The sequence below is a fragment of the Phoca vitulina genome, unplaced genomic scaffold (genome assembly GCF_004348235.1).
Source record: "Phoca vitulina isolate PV1807 unplaced genomic scaffold, GSC_HSeal_1.0 scaffold14, whole genome shotgun sequence".
NCBI lineage: Eukaryota > Metazoa > Chordata > Mammalia > Carnivora > Phocidae > Phoca > Phoca vitulina.
In genome coordinates, this window is record NW_022589717.1 from 38,605,951 (window position 1) to 38,629,108 (window position 23,158).

The 23,158-nt window shown below is 35.0% G+C and overlaps 1 protein-coding gene and 1 pseudogene across 8 annotated transcripts in view; both read right to left on the reverse strand.

The window, feature by feature from the left end:
* Nucleotides 1–23,158, reverse strand: part of MARCHF1 (membrane associated ring-CH-type finger 1) — an 860,279-nt gene that overhangs the window by 507,958 nt on the left and 329,163 nt on the right. The gene's annotated exons all lie outside the window — the stretch shown is intronic.
* On the reverse strand, nucleotides 1,007–5,429 carry LOC116637593 (annotated as a pseudogene).

Consider the following 23,158-nt stretch of genomic DNA (forward strand, 5'->3'; position numbering starts at 1 on the left):
TTTTTGTTCTTGTGATGAGAACTTTTAAGATGTCATTAAAAAATTGTAACTATGTACAGGGAAGTATGTTAATGAAACTTACTGTGATGGCCATTTTGCAGTATATACACATATCAAATTATGATGTTGTACACCTCAACTAATACATTATTTTAATTACACCTCAATTTAAAAAAAGAAAAATAGTAATTACTCAAGCAAGATATCCTAATATGGGTTACATGGATCTACAGACATCAGTAGGGATCCAGGAGTCTTCTGAAACCTTACGCAAAATATCCAGTGTCTGGGAGTTTGCATATTCTTCTGTAGAGAATAATATCTTACATCGATTCTCAAAAGTGGCCAATAACTCAACTGAGTTTCACAACTATTAATCCAAAAGCTGCATATGAATAAAATTAATTTAGTTTGCAATTTCTTTGATTATATGGACAACTCTAAATTTCAAGGTAAATTATTTATATATTATAAGTCATCATCACCAACTAAAACAGATCTTTTAATGTCTATAGTCACAGAGATAATGTCAAAATATTTTTTGTGGCATTGGATTTCTTAAGTATTTATTATATGTTTAATTCATCTATATTCATCTATTACTGAGTAAAATTTATAATAAAAGTACTCTTTAATATACAAGTAAGGCCAGATTAACAAATCTACTTAACAGAGTTAAGATTGCAACAAGCTTAAATAACCAAATGCATATACATGTGGATAAAACCAGGTATATGGCAATATAGAGTGAGATCAAGAAACATTACATTTAATATAATCTAAAATACTACCTGCAAGATTGTTACTATTTTTCATTCAAAAGATAAAGTATATGTTATGATTACCTCATTTATAGCTTTTTATTTGAAATTTTAGAAGATTCTATGGTAAATATGTACAACACCAATTTTATTCAAAAAAAAAAAAAAAATGGCACAGGCCAGTACTTTAAAACAGAAATATTTCAGTTTACAAAGCTTTTTTTTTTTTTTTTTTTTTTTGCAGGTATAGTACGAACTTAATTCTCAAAATGATTGTTTGTCATCATTAGCCCAGTTTTATAAACAACAATACCAAAGTTCAGAGGAGTTAAATCATCGTTAAGTCACTCAGACAAGAAATAGCAGAGCAGGGCATCTCACATACAGGTCTCTTGTTCCCAAATCCAGAGAATTTAGCAAAGATATGTGTTATGAATTGACTTCCACACATTGACCTCTAAATACATGTAATATATTATCATTATCATTATTATTATATTTTTAAAGAAGTAAATCTTTATTTCCTCATTTCACAAATAGAGCTGGCTAAGTTGGTTGCTTTTTGGTGATTAGTCAAAGAGATCATATCCCATATCCTCCTTCAACTCCTTGGACTCTTCCTTTGCTTCAACCTTGGTTGGGGCTGCAGCAGCAACAGGGGTAGGGGTGGTGGCAGTGGTTGTGGGGCAGCAACCAAGGGTGCAGCTGCCACAATTGCAGATGGATCAGCCAAGAAGGCCTTGACCTTTTCAGCAAGTGAGAAGAGGTAATCAGTCTACACAGACAAAGCCAGGACCCGCCTGCGTCCACAATGTTAAAATAAGGTACTGATGCAACAGCGGGGTAACCAATCTGCAGACAGATGCTGGCAACACTGTGGACACCTTCCAGGAAGCAAGGATGTAGTTCCCTCTGTGTTGCCAAAACACATCAAGGTTATAGATGCTGCCACCATCAAATACCTGCTTGGATGACCAGCCCAAAGGAGAAGGGGGGGATGTTCAGCAGTGTGGCTTCACTGGCTCCCAGTTTGGCTCTAGTCTTAATCAGCTGCACACCACTCAGGATTTCAATGGTGCCTCTGGAGATGCCTAAAGCCTGAAAGAAGGAGGTCTTCTCAGTATTCTGGGCTGGCACAGTGACTTCACATGGAGCCATGGCACCGGCACAGGTCCCCGTTTGAACCATATTGTCCAATAACATGTCCCTGATCTCAGTGAGGTCTTTTGGGAACACAAAGCCCACATTCCCCTGAATATGAAGCAACAGTTTCTCCAGAGCTGGGTTGTCTTCCAGATGCCTTCAGATGGCCTTGTGCATCATAACATGCCATATCATTAACAAGATATCAAATAGAAAATGCCACTGATTTCCATTAATTTTATGCATGTGAATAAATGTGTATATTTTAGTTAACATTCTTGACCAATAGAAGAGTACTTGCATAATTTTTTATCATAAAGTATTATGTGGACATGTAACATTACTGTCTCTGATCAAAGAGTTAATGATTTTAGGGAAATCAGATGTCTGAAAGGTTCACCAAGGATGTCTAAATGCATGTGCAGAAACATACACAGGGCATAAATAGAGAGTAGCAGTGACATTACTCTGTGCTCATGGTAAATAAATGATTCATCAACAACCTGACAAACATAACTTAAATCCACAGCTTCTCTGTAGATTTATGTTAAATATTCATTCTCTTTTACATAAGCAAAATTTGGAGGTTCTCCATAGGTTTAGAAGAATAATGATCACTACCTAAACCCTAACTATGAAATATAAAAGCAAATTCTTTGGACTATTTTAGGAAATTAACAACCTCATAACTTTGAGAAGAAAAGAACTAAACATATTTTCAATGTAGAGTATATAAAATTCCCTCTTTGTTTGCCTATTGATTAGAAACTTGTGCTTAAACCTCTCAAGGAAGCAAAATATCTATGTAACCAGTATTTCCATGTAAATAAACCATGAGAGATTAAAAAGAAAAAAAAAAGAAACATTGACACTGGCAAAAAAAAAAAAAAATGTTAAGCATTTTTAATGGGAATACTGAAGCCAAACATACTGGATTCTTTGGTTCTAGGTAAACTTCATGTGGATGAAAACCTTAATGAAATTAGATCTAACTAATAGATTTTTATTAACAAAAAAGTTGTTAAAAACGGGTCTGTGAAATGTATGTTTTAATTTGAATTAATGGTAATGATGTTCTGAGAGCTTAGTTATTTACTTCACCCAGAGACATGCCCCCTTAAATTATGGTTTCTAAGCAATTTTCTTTTTGGTTTCTCAGCAATTTGACAGATACCACTGGCTTGTTGCCATTGTTTCTGCACCACAATTCGAGGGGGAATTGAAAGACTGAAGCAAGCTGCCATGAAGATCTGTGTTTTGTGATATAAAGAGGTAAAGAAAAGTGACTTTGTGATTGAACAGGGAAGCTATAAAATTAACAGTAAAATTACTCTCTAGTGATTCAAATGCTGTCTGAAAACATATGGAGTATAAATAAATGGAATATATAAGTTAATATTTAACTTAGAATAAAAACAGAATTAGCGATAAGTGATTAGATTATGGATATATTTAAAGGTAGAAGCACCAAGATTTCACGATTAATTTAATATGCGGAAAGAGAAAAGCACAAAATGCAACGCTAAGTTTTTGGCCTTGTGCAAATGGATGGATGGTGGTGTGTCCAGCTGAGGTAGTGAAGGCTATGGGTTGGGCAGGTCTGAGAGTGGGAAAGGCATGTTAGATGCGAGATGTCTATTAGACATTCAGGCAAACATATCCAGTAGGCAGTTGGATATGCAAGTTTGAAACTCAGGAGAGAGGACTGGAGTGGAGGTAGGAATTTTGGAGTTGTTAGAATATAGATGATATTTAAAACCCTGCCACTGCTCAGGTCATCAAAAAAGAGAATGTACTCAGAGATGAGGAATGATGAAATCCAAAGCCTGGTTACACTTATGGTTAATGTTAGGAAGTATAAATATACCATAGAAATGAAAATGTTCACTGATAAGCAATAAATCTCAGTCACCTATCAACTACTATTTTGGAACCCTTTCCCAGCCCCAGTATGTCTGCTTCTCCAGTCTTCCATTTGCTGGGTACTGCCATAATGGCCTTTGACTATCTAAGTTCTTCTGTCCTTCATCTTCACTTTTCACTCTTCTTTCATGCCCACCTTACCAGAACTACTCTAATTTTTCTGTACAAATTATTCTCGATCCTCACAAAATCTCTAATTTCTAACAGATATTAGTCCAGGGCACTGAAGTTGGGCCTCACCCATGTATCTGTGAATTTCCATCAAAAAGAAGTTCTACATAACTTATGTGTTTCCATATATAAATAAACTCATACATAAGTCTGTAATATATCTAATGGAAAATAAATGAATATAAAATGTACAGTAATATTTTGTTACAGGAGACCATAGACATAAGATCTACAACTTTCATGTTTTAATGCTTAGGAACCATAGTATTATTCTATCTAAATGAATACAGTCACATAAAATGATGAATTACAAGTAGAGCCACATTTTTAATGTATACTTATATTAGAAAAAGAATCATATATATAAACATTTTGTGTGACAGGCAGGGACTTTTCCATTTCTCTCTCCATTTGCTATTCTTCCATAGTAAGTACAGCACAGCTTGTCTAGTTTGAGAAGAACAAGGCAGGGAGGCTAGTGGGAGCTAAAATGTAATCTGTGTTTACTAACAAAGCCCTGTGTCCAGGTGTGGTTTTATACAAAGAAAACAGACATCCTTTTATTAGTACAAAAGGAAAATTCTGTCACCAAGCTGGGACTGGGCAGGGCCATGCCTAACTAGGAAAAGTGTGTAGCAGCAGTTTAGAGTATCAGCAGGGGAAAAAATGGTATATTCATAGTTTAATTAAAGATAGTTTATTGAAGGGATCATTTAAAGAAGTATGCCAAAAATCTAAGAGATGGGGAAGCACTCAGGGGGTAGAAACGATGGTAATTTATAACCCTAAGTGTAAAGGGACAAGGTGAATGTTACCAGTTACTGAGAAAAGCTGAAGTGGTGGCAGAAGCGCTGCCTGATAGAGGTTATAATTAGAGGTAGGACAATGTCAGAAGGGGGCAAGAATAATATAAATATCCAGACCCATTCTTCTCCCCCTCCCCCCCAATCTTTGGCAGTTGCTGACCACAACTGCAATCCAGAAGGAAAGACAGATGGAGTGATGTAACACATTAAGGTCAGCCTCTCAGGGCCCACAGCAAGAGCAAAGATAGATAACTGTTTGCTAATTTATAAATGATACATTTATAAACACTGTAGCATTATTTTATGTTAAAGATAATTTCTTATAAAGTGAGATTATTAAACCTTACTTATATTACCAAATTTATTATCTCCAGTTCATGGTTTTAAGTGCTACAATCAATAATTTTTATAATTCACTAAGAATAAACTAATAGAAAATAAAGTTAAAAAGAAAGGGTACTAATTAATAACAAAAATAAATATGAGAGAATAAATCTCATTGGAAGGGTAAATATATAGTAAAGGTAGTGGGTTAATCCCTTATAAAACTAGTACGAAGATTAAGGGGTGCCTGGGTGGCTCAGTTGGTTAAGCGTCTGACTCTTGGTTTCTCAGGGTTGTGAGATCAAGCCCTGAGTCAGGCTCCATGCTCAGTGCAGAGTTTGCTTGTCTCTCTCTCTCCCCTTCTGTTCCTCCCCTTGCTCACACATGAGCTCTCTCTCTTTCACTCTCTCAAATAAATAAAATCCTTAAAAATATATATTAAAATTTAAAAAAATAAAACTACTACAAAGATTAAAAGACAAAAGTAGTAAAAATGCTTACGATTACAAAATTGATTAAGGGATACACAAAGATAAAATTCTGTAAAATATAACATCAAAAATATACAATGCAGGGAGGGAAGTAAAAATGCTGAGCTTTAGAATGAGATCAAACTTAAGTTGTTAACTTAAAATAAACTGTTAAAAACGGTTATATGCAAACTTCCTGGTAACCACAAAGTAAAAACCTATAGTAAATGTTCAAAAGATAAAAAGAAAGGAATATAAGCATACTGCCATAATCTAACCACAAAGGAAGAGAGCAACAGAAAAAGAAAGAAACAGAGAGGAAATACAAAAACAGCCAGAAAACAATTACCAAAATGTCAATAATCACATACCTCTCAATAATTAATTTAAATGTAAATGGACTAAATTCTCCAATCAAATACATACAGTAGTTGAATGGACTAAAACAAAATAAAAAACAAAAACAAAACAAATAAACAAAACAAGACCTACCTATATGCTGCCTACAAGAGACTCATTTAACATGTAAGGACACACAGACTGAAAGTGAAGGAATGGAAAAAGATGTCTCAAGAAAATGGAAACCCAAAGAAAGCTGGAGTAGCTATACTTACATCAAACAAACCAGAATTTAAACCAAATACTGTAATAAGAGAGAAGGGTGTGGCATAATAATAAAGAGGTTAATCCAACAAAAGAATATAACATTTGTAAATATTTATGCACCCAACATTGGAGGACCTAAATATATAAAACAAATATTAACTGACCTAAAGGGAGAAATAGACAGCAACAGAATAAGAGTAAGGAATTGAATACCCATTTACATAAATGAATAGATCATCCAGACAGAAAATTAATAAGAAAATATCAGCCTTAAATGAAACATTAGAACAGATGGACTTAACAGGTATTTATAGAACATTCCATCTAAAGGAATAGAATACACCTCTTTCTCAAGTGCACATGGAACATTTTCCAAGATAAATCATATGTTAGGTCACAGGACAAGTCTTAATAGATTCAAGAGGATTGAAATCATATCAAACATCTCTATGACCACAGTGGTATGAAACTAGAAATTAAGTACATAAATAAAAGTGGAAAATTCACAAATATGTGGACATTAAACAACATGCTACTAAACAACTAATGGCTCAAAAAAGAAATTAAAAAAGAAATCATAATTATACCTTGAGACAAGCAAAAATAGAATGTAACATACCAAACTTTATGGGATACAACAAAAAGCAGCTTGAAGAGGGAAGTTCATAGCAAAAAAGACCTACCTCAAGAAACAAAAAAGTCTCAAATAAAAAAAAAACTAACTTTACACCTCACAGAGTTAGAAAAAGAAGAACAAATAATGTGGAAAGTTAATAGAAGGAAATAACAAAGAGTAGAGAAAAAATAAATGAAATAGAGACTAAAAGAAGAAAGATCAATTAACCTAAGAGATGGTTCTTTAAAAAAAATAAAGAAAATTGACAACCCTTTAGCTACATTCACTAAGAAAAAAAAGGAGAGGGGACTCAAAGTCAGAAATGAAGAGGAAATACTATAACTGATACCACAGAAATACAAATAATCATAAGAGACTATTATGAACAATTATACTCTAACAGATTGGACAACCTAGAAGAAATAGATAAATTCTTGGAAATATACAACTTACAAAGACTGAATCATGATGAAATAGAAAATCTTCACAGATTACAAGGAAGGAGATTAAATTTATAATCAAAAAACCTCCCAACAAACAAAAACCCAGGACCAGACAGCCTCGCAGGTGAATTCTACCAAATATTCAAAGAAAAATTAATGCCTATCCTTCTCAAAGTTTTCCAAAAATAGAAGAGAACTCTTCCAAGCTCATTTTAAAATGCCACCATTACCATGATACCAAAACCAGAAAAGGATGCCACAGAAAAGAAAAATGTAGGTCAATATCCTTGATAAGCACAGATATAAAAATCTTCAGCAAATTTTTAGTAAAATGAATTCAACAATAAATTAAAAGGATCATAGATCATGATCAAGTAGGATTTATTCCAGGAATGCAAGGATGGTTCAACATTTGACAATTAATGTGATATACCACATAACAAGAGGAAGGATAAAAATCATATGATCATCTCAATAGATATAGAAAAAGCTTTTGATAAAATTCGACATTCATTTATGATTAAAAACTCTCAACAAAGCAGGTATAGAGAAAACATACCTCAACATAAGAAAGACCATATATGACAAGCCCATAGCTAACAGCATACTCAATGGTGAAAAACTGAGAGCTTTTTCTCTAAGAACAGCAGCAATACAAGAATGCTCACCCTTACCACTTTTATTCAACACACTATTGGAAACCCTAGCCACAGTAATTAGGCATTAAAAATAAATAACAGGGGAGCCTGGGTGGCTCAGTCATTAAGGATCTCCTTCAGCTCAGGTCATGATCCTGGGGTCCTGGGATCGAGCCCCACATTGGGCTCCCTGCTCCACGGAAGCCTCCTTCTCCCTCTCCCACTCCCCCTGCTTGTGTTCCCTCTTTAGGGGTCTCTCTCTCTGTCAAATAAATAAGTAAAATCTTTAAAAATAAAAATAAATAACAAATATCCAAATTCAAAAGGAAGAAGTAAAACTGTCACTATATGCAAATAGAATATTATATATAGAAAACCCTAAAGATTCTATCAAAAAACTGTTAGAATAATCAAATTCATTAAAGCTGAAGGATACAAAATCAATACATAGAGTAATCTGTTGCATTTCCATACAATAATAAAAAACTATCAGAAATAGAAATTAAGAAAATAATCCCATTTACGATTGCATCAAAAAGAATAAAATGCCCAGGAATAAACTTAACCAAGGAAGTGAAAAACCTGTATATTGAAAACTACAAGAAATTAATGAAAGTTGAAGAGACACTAATAAATGTAAAGGTATTCTGTGCTCATGGATTGGAAGAAGTCATATTTTTAAATGCCCATAAACCCAAAGCAATCTACTGATTCAATGCAATCTCTATCATAATCCCAATGCCATTTTTCATAGAAATACAACAAATAATGCTAAAATTTGTATGGAACCACAAAAAACTGCAAATAGCCAAAGCAATCTTGAAAAAGATAAACAAACTGAAGGCATAACACTCCCTGATTTCAAACTGTATTACAAAGCTATAGTAATTAAACCACTATGATATAGGCATAAAAACAGACACACAGATCAATGGAACAGAACAGAATTAAGTGGCACCTGGGTGGCTCAGATGGTTAAGTGCCTGCCTTTGGCTCAGGTCATGATCCCAGGGTCCTGAGATCAAGTCCCACATCTGACTCCCTGCTCAGTGGAGAGTCTGCTTCTCCCTCTTCCTCTGCCTCTAGCCCTGCTTGTGCTCTCTCTCTCTCTCTCTCAAATGAATAAATAAAATCTTTAAAAAAAAGAAATAAATATAGAATTAAAAAATATAGAACTATTTTTGAAATTACTTTTTAATTAGGCTTCTGAATTGGGATGAATGTGTGTTGATGATTGATAAGTATATTTTTTTTATGACTTTTTATTTTATTTTACTATGTCATGTTAATCACCATACATTACATCATTAGTTTTTGATGTAATGTTTCATGATTCATTGTTTGCATATTACATCCAGTGCTCCATTCAGTCCGTGCCCTCTTTAATACCCATCACCAGGCTAACCCAACCTCCCACCCACCTCCCCTCTAGAACTCTCAGTTTGTTTCTCAGAGTCCATAGTTTCTTATGGTTCGTCTCCCCCTGCGATTTCCCCCCCTTCATTTTTCTCTTCCTGCTATCTTCTTCTTTTTTTTTTTTTTTTAACATATAATGTATTATTTGTTTCAGGGGTAAAGGTCTGTGATTCAACAGTCTTACACAATTCACAACACTCACCATAGCACATACCCTCCCCAATGTCTATCAACCACCCACCCCATTCCTCCCACACCCCCCACTCCAGCAACCCTCAGTTTGTTTCCTGAGATTAAGAATTCCTCATATCAGTGAGATCATATGATACATGTCTTTCTCTGATTGACTTATTTCGCTCAGCATAATACCCTCCAGTTCCATCCACGTCGTTGCAAATGGCAAGAGTTCATTCCTTTTGATGGATGCATAATATTCCATTGTATATATACACCACATCTTCTTTATCCATTCATCTGTTGAAGGACATCTTGGCTCTTTCCATGGTTTGGCTATTGTGGACATTGCTGTTATAAACATCGGGGTGCATGTACCCCTTCGGATCTCTACATTTGTATTTTTGGGGTAAATACACAGTAGTGCAATTGCTGGCTCGTAGGTAGCTCTATTTTCAACTTGTTGAGGAAGCTCCATACTATTTTCCAGAGTGGCTGTGCTAGCTTGCATTCCCACCAGCAGTATAGGAGTAGGAGGGTTCCCTTTTCTCTGCATCCCCGCCAACATCAGTCATTTCCTGACTTGTTAATTTTAGCCATTCTGACTGGTGTGAGGTGGTATCTCATTGAGGTTTTGATTTAGATTTCCCTGATGCCAAGCGATGTTGAGCACTTTTTTATGTGTCTGTTGGCCATTTGGATGTCTTCTTTGGAAAAATGCCTGTTTATGTCTTCTGCCCATTTCTTGATTGGATCATTTGTTCTTTGGGTGTTGAGTTTGATAAGTTCTTTATAGATTTTGGATACTAGCCCTGTATCTGATATGTCATTTGCAAATATCTTCTCCATTCTGGGCTGCCCTTTGGTTTTGCTGACTGTTTCTTTTGCTGTGCAAAAGCTTTTTATCTTGATGAAGTCCCAATAGTTCATTTTTGCCCTTGCTTCCCTTGCCTTTGGCGATGTTTCTAGGAAGAAGTTGCTGCGGCTGAGGTCGAAGAGGTTGCTGCCTGTGTTCTCTTCTAGGATTTTGATGGACTCCTGTCTCACATTTAGGTCTTTCAACCATTTTGAGTCTATTTTTGTGTGTGGTGTAAGGAAATGGTCCAGTTTCATTCTTCTGCATGTGGCTGTCCAATTTTCCCAACACCATTTGTTGAAGGGACTGTCTTTTTTCCATTGGACATTCTTTCCTGCTTTGTCAAAGATTAGTTGACCCTAGAGTTGAGGGTCCATTTCTGGGCTCTCTATTCTGTTCTATTGATCTATGTGTCTGTTTTTGTGCCAGTACCATATTTTCTTGATGATTACAGCTTTGTAATAGAGCTTGAAATCTGGAATTGTGATGCCACCAGCTTTGCTTTTCTTTTTCAACATTCGTCTGGCTATTCGGGGTCTTTTCTGGTTCCATACAAATTTTAGGATTATTTGTTCCATTTCTTTGAAAAAACTGGATGGTATTTTGATAGGGATTGCATTAAATGTGTAGATTGCTCTAGGTAGCATTGACATCTTCCCAATATTTTTTCTTCCAATCCATGAGCATGGAACGCTTTTCCATTTCTTTGTGTCTTCCTCAATTTATTGAGTATTTTACAGTTTTCTGAGTACAGATTCTTTGCCTCTTTGGTTAGATTTATTCCTAGGTATCTTATGGTTTTGGGTACAATTGTAAATGGGATCGACTCCTTAATTTCTCTTTCTTCTGTCTTGTTGGTGTATAGGAATGCCACTGATTTCTGTGCATTAATTTTATATCCTGTAACTTAATGAATTCCTGTATGAGTTCTAGCAGTTTTGGGGTGGAGTCTTTGGGTTTTCCACATAAAGTATCATATCATCTGCAAAGAGTGAGAGTTTGACTTCTTTGCTGATTCGGATGCCTTTTATTTTTTTGTTGTTGTTATTGTCTGATTGCTGTGGCTAGGACTTCTAGTACTATGTTGAATAGCAGTGGTGATAGTGGACATCCCTGCCATGTTCCTGACCTTAGGGGGAAAGCTCTCGGTTTTTTCGCATTGAGAATGATATTCGCTGTGGGTTTTTCATAGATGGCTTTTATGATATTGAGGTATGTACCCACTATACTCTGAAGAGTTTTGATCAAGAAAGGATGCTGTACTTTGTCAAATGCTTTTTCTGCATCTACTGAGAGGATCATATGGTTCTTGTTCTTTCTCTTAATGTATCACATTGATTGATTGGTGCATGTTGAACCAACCAGCCCAGGAATAAATCCCACTTGGTCGTGGTGAATAATCCTTTTAATGTACTGTTGGATCCTATTGGCTAGTATTTTAGTGAGAATTTTTGCATCCATGTTCATCAGGGATATTGGTGTGTAATTCTTCTTTTTGATGGGGTCTTTGGTTTGGGGATCAAGGTAATGGTGGCCTCATAAAACGAGTTTGGAAGTTTTCCTTCCATTTCTATTTCTTGGAGCAGTTTCAGAAGCATAGGTATTAATTCTTCTTTAAATGTTTGGTAGAATTCCCCTGGGAAGCCATCTGGCCCTGGGCTCTTGTGTGGTGGGAGATTTTTGATTACTGCTTCAATTTCCTCAGTGGTTATAGGTCTGTTCAGGTTTTCTAGTTCTTCCTGGTTCAGATTTTGTAGTTTATACATCTCTAGGAATGCATCCATCTCTTCCAGATTATCTAATTTGCTGGAATATAGTTGCTCATAATATGTTCTTATAGTTGTTTGTATTTCTTTGGTGTTGGTTGTGATCTCTCCTCTTTCCTTCATGATTTTATTTATTTGGGTCCTTTCTCTTTTCTTTTTGATAAGTCCAGCCAGGGGTTTATCAATCTTATTAATTCTTTCAAAGAACCAGCTCCTAGTTTCGTTGATCTGTTCTACTATTTGGTTTCTATTTCATTGATTTCTGCTCTGATCTTTATGATTTCTCTTCTCCTGCTGGGTGTAGGCTTTATTTGCTGTTCTTTCTCCAGCTCCTTTAGGTGTAGGGTTAGGTTGTGTATTTGACACCTTTCTTGTTTCTTGAGAAAGGCTTGTATTACTATATACTTTCCTCTTAGGACTGCCTTTGCTGCATCCCAAAGATTTTGAACAGTTGTGTTTTCATTTTCATTTGTTTCCATGAAATTTTTTTTAATTCTTCTTCAATTTCCTGGTTGACCCATTCATTCTTTAGTAGGATGCTCTTTAGCCTCCATGTATTTGAGTTCTTTCTGACTTTCCTCTTGTGATTGAGTTCTAGTTTCAAAGCATTGTGATCTGAAAATAGGCAGGGGATGATCCCAATCTTTTGGTACCAGGTGAGACCTGATCTGTGACCTAGGATGTGATCTATTCTGGAGAATGTTCCATGGGCACTAGAGAAGAATGTGTATTCTGTTGCTTTGGGATGGAATGTTCTGAATATATCTGTGAAGTCCTGTTAACTATATTTTAAACATCAGTATGGTTTTGGATTTTGCACTAATTACACACATGATGATGTTTTCTTGTTTCCTTTTTAATATTCAAAGTAAGAATTTGTTCAACACCAGCAAATGTGTTTGTTTTACTTATGCCTGTCCTGTATTTAAAGGAGTGGCTTTATTTTGTGTTTGAAGAGCTTTCAGCATAGAAATCCAATTTAGAAAGTAACACTGACCATTTTCTAAGCAAAGGATTACAGAATATAACCAAAAATTCTGAATCATTAATCTAATATCAATCTGATGAGTAGGCTAAAAGTCTCTACCCTTCTAAAATTGTGTGCATATTTTTATCAAATATATGTTCACTACCACCTTTTCTGAATCTCATAATTATTTATAATAATAATATTAATAGAATCATAATGCAATAAAACTATTACCACATATTCTATTATGAAACCAACCATGCCAACAAGTTGCAGCTCTCAGAATGTGGCAAATATACTTAAATATTGGTCACATAAGTAGAGCTGTATGGCAGAATCTAAGTGTGCAAACTGAATATTTTTTATGAGGCAAGAAGAGAATTTAGCCATAGGTAGAGCTATGAAGCCTACCCTAGTTACGAGGACCTCCACACCCTTTGACCTCTATCAGAAATCTCTCCCTTCTTCACCCTCCACAGCACTATATTGACACCTTATGTTATGGCACTTAGATTTTCTGTTGGAAATCATTGTCTTCTACATGCCTTATCTCTTCTTTTACCCTGGAAGACTTTTGTGGATAAGATTCATGTCTACTTCATCAATTTATCAGCCACACTACTACCATAGTGATTCCCTTGTTCATGTGCCCTTAGCAATTATTTGTTGAGTGGCTGAAGACATTAATTACAGAGGCAAATTGTACATGCCTTATAACAAAGAGCACTATATTTTAGATTAAAATATTTTCTATTCTATTCTGCCAGGAGGATAGAACTATGGTTCTCAAAAGTATGGTCCCAGAACCAGCAGCATCAGTATCACCTGGGGGTTTATTATAAATGCTAATTCTGATTTTTGATACACTGAGTCAGAAACTTTGGAGGTGGAGTCCAGCAATCTATGTTTTTATAGGTCTTCCTAGTGATTCTGATGTAGGCTAAAGTTTGATTACAACTTGCCTAAAGATTCATGGCAGGCTCATAATCTTTCATTTGCTTTTGTTTGTAGCTCCCATAGAACACTAAGTAATCTTATTTCCTAGAATAAAGGTGGGTATTGTATAGGAAAAAAATGGTCCCATAACCAGATTTAAGTGATCAAGCTGGGCTTAGAAGACAAGAAACTCCTCCCTACTAACATAATTTATCATGTCATCTATTGCCCCTGATCTCTAGAGACACCAATATACTGTAAAACGATATAACCAACAGTTCTCAATTTATTCCTCCTAATATTATTTTCTAAAAGAATGACATATGATTATCATGGTCTCCTATCTTTTGTCCCAGGAAGCTGCTCATCCTGGGCTAGGATCCAAGAATGAGACTCCTCTGTCCTTCCAGCTTGAGTGTCTCTAGGCCAAATAAGTAAGGATTCATATTCTAATTAAAATAAATCATTCTGTGAGAGGCGAGGTTAGACTCAGGGAACAGATGGCGCATGCCTGGAATTAGGCCTCAGAATCTTTCCAATAGCCTTTCCCCTCTGTCTCCTCAAACCACCTTAGGGCATCCCTTTTTTTTTTTTTTTATTAAATATAATTTTCTCCCCTAATCTTAAAATAGCTACCACAGGGTCGTCTGGGAGTACAAAGGAGATGGAACTGAGATTCTAATGGTCAGCAAATTTAAGAAAAGATAACCTTTACAGTATTGCAGGAAAATGGAAATGAAAATAAGGACCCTCTAGTGGTTTTGGGGATTATGGAACTGATATGGTTCTGGTTACAAATACCTAAGGTCACAGAAGTACACACGTGCACACACACACACACACACACATGCACGCACATAGTCAATATTACTGTATGAAAATTAAAAACAAAAATCAAAGTATTTCTACAAATCTCAAAAAGAACCCAATCAACCAACTAAACAAACAAAAAACAACAACAACCAAAAATAAGGACCCTCTAAAAGATTTTAAACTTTCTAAATGAGTGAAATTTTGATTAATTTTAAATTAATATTCTCTTAGCAAATTTTAAGGGTTATGTGATTCAAGTTTAGTCAAGTTTTTTTTAATGCAGAGACAATGGAATTACACTGATGAAAGTATTGTGGTTTAGTTTTAAAAAACAGCAAAATATACTGGACTAATAGTAAAAAAAAAAAAAAAAAAAAAAAAGGCTAGTCCTATAATAAACTTCTTCTCCTAGCTTTTTTCTTTGTCATTATTGTCTCAAATATAAGCAGGCCAAGATAGATTATTAGCTACATGAGGGCAAAAATATAGTTTATTCTACTTTATACATGCAGCAAAATATCTGAAACATAATGTCAATAACTAGGAAGGGTCTAGGATCTTACTCTACTCACAAGCTCACAGACTCACAGATGCTGCAGAAAACACAGAATTCCTGAGTCAGAGAGGAAGGCAGTTAATTACCCGTAACAATAGCACTGGCCAAAGTATGATCATTTTCGAGCCCCAGTTCCCTACACCCAATTATCACAGATTGACACAAGACAGAGGTGACACCTGCATATGCAGTGGATTGCTTTACAGGAGGGGAATCTCCATCTTAACCCCAATGTTTTATAATGAGCCTTTTCCCCAGAGCAACATATGATCTTTATATGGACAGCCAACAAATCTTCTTTCTTTCCCGGAAGGGACAATATTTCTAATTTTCCAAGTCTCTTTGTCTTGGAAATATTCTTGAAAAGATCATCCAGAACAAAAGCTGTCAGTGCCTCTGTTCACAAGATGTGCAGACACATGAAAGACCCATGGAGAATTGTCTCCCAATACATAGGTGCTCATTTCCAGTTTTTGATTAATTGATGGAGACAGTTAAAATTTTTCCAATTATACACACTATTTCAGAGTATTATCTGACATTAATTACTGGTATATCTTAAATGACCAATATGAATATAATATTTTCATCTTTCCTACTAAAATAAGTCATTAAGTGCTTAATATGTCTTTGCTCTACACTAAAAATTATAGCTTATTAGCAGAAATATCATCCTTATCCTGTAATGAGTTTATAATTCAAAATAAGACCTATTAATAAAAAAATAAATATATTAGATCCTGAAATACATGAGTCAACATGAAGAACATTATTTTCAAGACATCACTGTAATCTATGAATGCAAAGAAAATTGAATTACATAATTAGTATAAGGATTAGTAAAAGTTACTGTAGAAATATGATCATCTAGAACAGGGAGAAAGAAAGCAGCCAGTTACTCAGATGAGCTCACAGAAAAAATTTATGGGAGAGAAAATACTTTCAGATCTGTTTAAGAGAAAGGGATACCTTGATGAAGAATAGGGAAATGCATATTAAATACAGATTAATATTTTTATAAAAAGGTTGAAAAGGTATGTTATATTAGAGTTTAAACCTCAGGACAAAATCACTGCCGCAAACTTAATTATATTAAATAAATGAATATTCCTCAAGGAATGGTAAGCTGTCATAAGTGTTATTAAATATAAATACACATATTTGAAATAGAGGAAATTTGCTTAAAGGCATATCCAAATGAATTTTCCTAAAACACTTCTTTGGTCACTCTGCTCCTGAACCTAATGACATCCATATAAATAAAGCCCTGGACAGAGAATGCACATAAAAGCTGAGAATGACCTTCAGCTGATGGGCAACATGGAAACAGAGATCTCAGCCCTACAACCACAAGGAAATAAGATTCTGCCATGAATAAGCTGGGAGCAGACTTTTCTCCAGAACCTCCATATATGAGCCTAGGCTGACCAATACCTTGATTTGAGTCTTGTGGGATCTAAAGCCAGAGTCCACATGGACTTCCGACCTACTAAACTATGTTAATACATGAATGGTTTTAAGCCACTACATTTGTAGTAATTTGTTATGGCATCAACAGAAAACCAATACAGTGACATATCCTTACTTAATTTTGCAGGTTTTACTACTGTGCTCACCCTCCATTTGACCACATAAATATTCTAATTCTAATCTGTTCTTACTTTTTTGTTTTCTGAACATACATATGTCTTCCAGAAAGACATTTGTGGGCCATTTCTGCTAAATAAAATCATATCCATCCTTCATGGTTTAGCTTAAATCTTAAGAAAAATGATTTCATCCTTGACCATCTAGGGCTAAAGAAATTTCTAAAAAAATGCAAGACCACAAAGGAAGCCAAAGGTCATATGACTATCCTTTAATTGCATATCCTTAGTTGCTAAGCATTGGATGGATTATTTGTCCTTAGCTTGTGTTCACTTTTTAATGTTCTTTCAGAAAACAACATAGTAAACAACTAATTTGCACTTTTAAGAAATTCACTATGACTCCAGTTTTCTCTTGCATATATATTATCATTGTCTTTATGGTCCATCAGAATTCCATCTCCTTTGTTACTTCAGTTTTGCTCATCTCATTCCTACCCAGTCTTAACATTGAAAGTGTTTTCCTTAAAGGTTTTTTTGTTTTTGCTTTAGTTTTTTTGGTTTTTGTTTGTTTTGGTTTTTTGCCTTTGATGTTTTAAAATTTGCAGATCTCAATTTATCTTGCTTAGCATCTTGGCCTCATGATACAAAATCCTTTACAAAAAACTTTCAATTCTTTGGAACTTTTGTCTCAGTTATTTTTCCCACTAGAATATTCCAATCAATACTAATGAGCTACTGAAAATTCCTATCTAGAATTAATTTTCAGGGTAAAATTTTTCATCTTCTCTTCCCTAAAGAGGTTAAATCTTATTATTTGTTAGCTACCTTTATAAAAGATTTTATATACCTTTACTTATCTCATCTACCCCTACCTACTGGAGAAAAAAAGCATCCAAAAACCAATTCTATGTAATTCTCTTAGTAAAAAATTTCTAGAGAACAAATACACTATTAAAAGCCAATAGTTATTGAACATTAATTAACAGATGGCAAAAATCTACTGTATTAAATAGTAGTTACTAGTTCATAAAACACTTTCTGGTTTGTTCCAACAATCTAGAGTAATATGTATTACAGTCTATTTTTCACAAATTATGATACTGGGATCAGAGAGGTTAATTAACTGGACTAGATACACTCAGCTATTAAAGATTAGATTTACTTTACCTTTAAAATACATCAAACATCCACATTTCCATTGCTATGTTCTCATCTAAGCCACCATAATCTCTCAACTCAATTACTGAAATTGTCCTCTAGCTTTTTGTGATTCAAAACACGGTTCACAGACCAGAAGGCAGCCTTCACATCACCGGCGACACTGCTGGACATGTAAGGTCACAGGCACACCATGGACCACTGACTTGGAATCTGCATTTTAAGGTATCCCATGTGATCATAGACACATTAAAGTTTGATACGTATTATTCTAACTTACACCCCTACTTCTTTTCTTGCCTTCTATTTCTACACAGCAACCAGAGTAATTCTTTTAAAATGACAGATTATATCACTATTTTCTTGAACACTAGAGACACATTTGGTACCATGTCTCAAAAGATTTTAATATGCTCACTCCATTTAGCCTTCCAATTCTACTCCTTGGATTTTACCTTATATATAATGACGTTCATCTCAGAGGTATATATAAAAATGTATATAAATTTATATATGGAAACTGACTAAATGTCTGTTGGTTCAATTATGATACATCTACATGATATAATAATGTACAGCCACAGATAAGCATGTCTTTTATAGAATATTTAGCCAACTTAAGAAATGTACCTGACATGCTTATAAGAAGGAAGGGCAGTTTAGGACACAAATATGTATGATATGCTCCGTGTGTGTGTGTGTGTGTGTGTGTGTGTGGGTGTGTGTGTGTGTGTGTGTCCCTGTAGCAGATAAATCAGAATGTTAATAGTGTTTTTTCCTGGTGGAGAAAAAAATTATGTCCTTATCCATGCTTTTCTATATTTCCTAAATTAGTATTCTTATAATAGGTAGCATTTTCCATAGGAACAATGTGCCAGATGTTTTACTAAGTCTCAGAATTTGAGGAGATAGGAATTACTATTTTCTCCCTTACTAGAAGAGGTACCCATGACTTATAGAGGGTAGGTAACTTTCCCAAGAACATATAACTAGCAAGTAGCAGAGTAGCATTTGTGTTAGATCTGATTCCATAGTCCAGACACTTAATCATCACGTTACTCTTAGTGTTGAGGGGAGAACAAAACAGACAATGCAATGGTTTTTAGGACCACAAAAGTTTAGAGACAATACAGAATTTATAGAGAAGTAGCCTGATTCCTTCATAATAAGGAAGAACTTTTAATACTTTGGTTTATAAAAGGACACTTCTGCTTTTACCCACCCACAAAACCCTTTTAAAATGCAAAAGAATTTTTATTTGCATCCAAGAAGAGTAAATATTGCAACAATATTTCAGATATTGAATACATCAAGATACATACATGAGACTGTGACCTCCAGACAATGAATAACAGAAATTAAATAAGTCAAATGACAATGCTTGCTAATTTCTACTAAAAAACAAACAAAAAAAAACAAAACAAACAACAACAACAACAAAAAAACACTATTACTAATGTTCTAAGACAATTCCTCTGAGATGTATTTCTATACATCTTGTGACAGCTATCTTTGTTTTGTATTATCTCTTCAAGGATGTTTGCACAGCAGATAGCCTTAGAAGTTAGAGACTATGTCTCTTTCGAATTAGGATAACAAAGATAATGCTCTCCTCCTGGGCAAAGATTGGATAGGTCTGCCAGCAGTCCCTTGTAAGATTAAAAGTTTTTGAAGTTCAGGGTTCCTTGGCTATGACACAGACCTACTGTGTGCACAGCACTCAACTGGGCTGCTCCTTACCACTCCCATGAAACTTGTAAAGAAAAGGTAACTGATGCAGTTGAAACTTATTCTGCCTGTTGTGCCAGGCATGATGAAGTCTTTTGTCTCTGACCCAAAGGCCTTATGTCTTCTGTCAGCATCTATGCAACTGGCAGGCTAACTTGCTATCTTTCAAGCAAAGTAAAATCTCAGAGCCATGCCAGTTCCTGACACCAGCATGGGAAATCATAGTAGTCACTGAGAGAGGGTAAAACTAACTAGGAGTATTAGAATAGAGGTAATTAAAATGATCCCAGAGTAGAACTATGAAAGGACTCCACTCATTGTAGAAGTCTCTTTCCAAAGCCTGTTTTTTTACATCTGGAAGGCCTCTTTTCTTTCAGCAACTGTCTCATATAGTCTTTTCATCTTTTCCACTTTTAGAGTCCTTCTAAAAGAGAATATAATTAAATCTGAGTTGATTAAATCGAAATAAGATTATTAAATTCTTTAAAATATTTAGTAAATTATTGATGGAAAAAGTATATTGATTTAGAGAAAATTTTGTGATCTATAATACACAGGATATAGTGAAAAACCTTTTTAATTCTGTCTGAAGAAAGTCTGTTGAATACATTAAGAAAGACAAGATGAACTTTGATGTTTCTTTCAGAGTCATCAATGACTATGTCTCATGGTTTTAGATTTGGATATATGAAATTGTTAACATCTGAACATTTTTTCCATATAATATTACTTCCTATGGGTCAACCCCATACATGCAATTTGAAAAATGAAAATTAAGAGTCTAATGACATTTCTCATTTAATGATGCCATGTTTGAATACAGTTAAAAGCCCTTGCATATTTTGTGATGTTGGCACACATGATGGTAACAGTGATACTTGGCAGGTCAACATTTGATGTGATATAGAAAAGATGCAAGCATAATCCATCTCCTGGTTTTTTGGTGTGTCCAAATTTTTGTTCGACCAGCAATACTTGGATCTTAGGTTTTTAGACACAGGCCCCTTTTCCTCTAAAAGAGATGGCTTTCTTAACTGAGCCTATCCATCAGGAGGCATTTAAAGTAGTCTGTCTGTCTTTCTTTCTTTCTTTCTTTCTTTCTTTCTTTCTTTCTTTCTTTCTCTTTCTTTCTTTCTTTCTTCTTTCTTTCTTTCTCTCTCTCTCTTTCTTTCTTCTTTCTTCCTTTCTTTTTTTCCTTTTTTTTCTGTTAAGTTTATTTTTTAATTTATTTTTTATTTAAATGCAATTAGCCAATATATAGTACATCATTAATTTTTGATGTAGTGTTCAGTCACTGTGTTTTCCAAATGTTTCTTCCATTAACCTCATAAAATAGCCCTGTTTCAGCCCATAAAGAAACAGTTCAAGTACCTGACCATTTGTCTTTCTTTTCATATTTCTCCTTTTATTATTTTTCTTTTTTAGTTTTCACTCTCAAAGATTAAAATGATCTTTAAAGATATCCCACACAGGGGTGACTGAGTGGCTCAGTCAGTTAAGCAACTGCCTTTAGTTCAGGTCATGATCTCAGGGCCCTGGGATCAAACCCCATGTCAGGCTCCCTCCCTGCTGAGCAGGGAGTTTGCTTCTTCCTCTCCCTCTGCCCCTCCCCCTGCTTGTGCTTTCTCTCTCTCTCTCTTTCTGTGAAATAAATAAAAAATCTTCAGTAAAAAGGATATCCCATTCAAACTCTTTTTCTAATGCAGGAATCATCTCTTCAACATCTTAAACAAACCAACATTCAGACTCTGTTGTAAAATGTGCAGTAATAAACAACTCACTATGTCATGAAGAAGCCCATCTTGATTTGAAATGTCTCTAATTGTTAAAAAAATATCCTTTATAGCATCATGTAATATGAACGTTGCCAGTTACTTTGGGTATTCTAATTCAGTCCTCTATTCAATCTGGTTATGTAAATGGGAGGAATAAAGAAATAAATAAGTGAGCAAATAAAAAAGGCACAGTAAGTTAGTGAAAACTACAATTAAGGAAATAACCCTGGATAAGGTGAGAAGACATTAGAGATGGGAAAGCCACTTGGATTGGGTGATCAAGAATATCTTCACTGAGCCCTTCTCTCCCAGAACACAGGCACTAGGTGCTAAATAAATATTTATTAGATGGATAAATAAGTAAAGTAAAAAGGATAGTAGTAATAGATACACGTAAATCAAAATTAAACTTCTAGTCAACTTAAACATTCTTCTCAGTTTAATGTATGCTAAGTAGCATGGATTAGGGAAAAGAATACAGTCCCAGAGTAATGGTCCTGTGGGGACCACTGCTTTGACACTTGATTAAATTTATAGTTACTCTATAGAAAAATTCACGCATACATATGCATGCAACATTCTCCATTATCTTTATTTTATATCCCCATTATCAACTTTGCCAGATGTGGCTTATAACAAGAAGAACTTGATTTTTTGAAGACCTCTGAGAGTTAGATGTGACTGTTAGCTTTTTGTTTAACTAAAATCTGTTCTTCTTTAGTCCAGTCTGCATTACTGATGTTTCTCATCGTTGTCACCAAGGGAAGGTGCAAACATCTACCTTGCGGAAGTAATTTTCAAAGAACTTCACAATGTTTCCATTGCCTATGAATATCAGCAAAAGGAAAAAAAAAAAAAGTCCAATTGTAGCCTGCAGAAGCAGTCTTTCAGTTTTGGATAGTTACTGCAGCACATGTTCTTGGTGCTTGGTGCATATCCCCTTGTCCCTTTTACCATTCTGTAGTGCAACAATGCTCTAACTCTCTGTGCTTTCTCTCCTACAAGTGGTACCTCCATTTCTTTATCAAAGGGCTCCCTTCAGATTGCCCCAGTCAACTTGGGCTGCATGCTGCTGGGAGAACAGGTAGTACCTGGGAACTTATTCCTGGGGGATATCCTTTAACAACACTGGCAGGTATGGAGCTATAAATAATATCGCTCTCGTGCTGTTGCAAGACAACTCAGAGGTATGACCTACACTGGCTGAAGAGATCTCCTGAGCATTTGAAACTGTTTCCACGAAACATTTTAGAATCCCACTTGAGTTCCTTCACTTCCTGCCCCACTTCTCCATTCTCCTACCATGCTTTTCTGGAAAGACTTCCTAATTCATAGTAACATTTTCATCAAGGTTTGTCTCTGAAAAATCCAAACTAAAAATGTTAGTAGTGTTATCCATTTCCAATCTGTTCACTTAGAGTAACAGGTTGGGTAGAAGAACTCACAACCAGGGCTGGCTTTACGGAATTGTTATCAGTACAATTGCACAAGCACATGAGGGTTAAAACTTTGTGGATGCC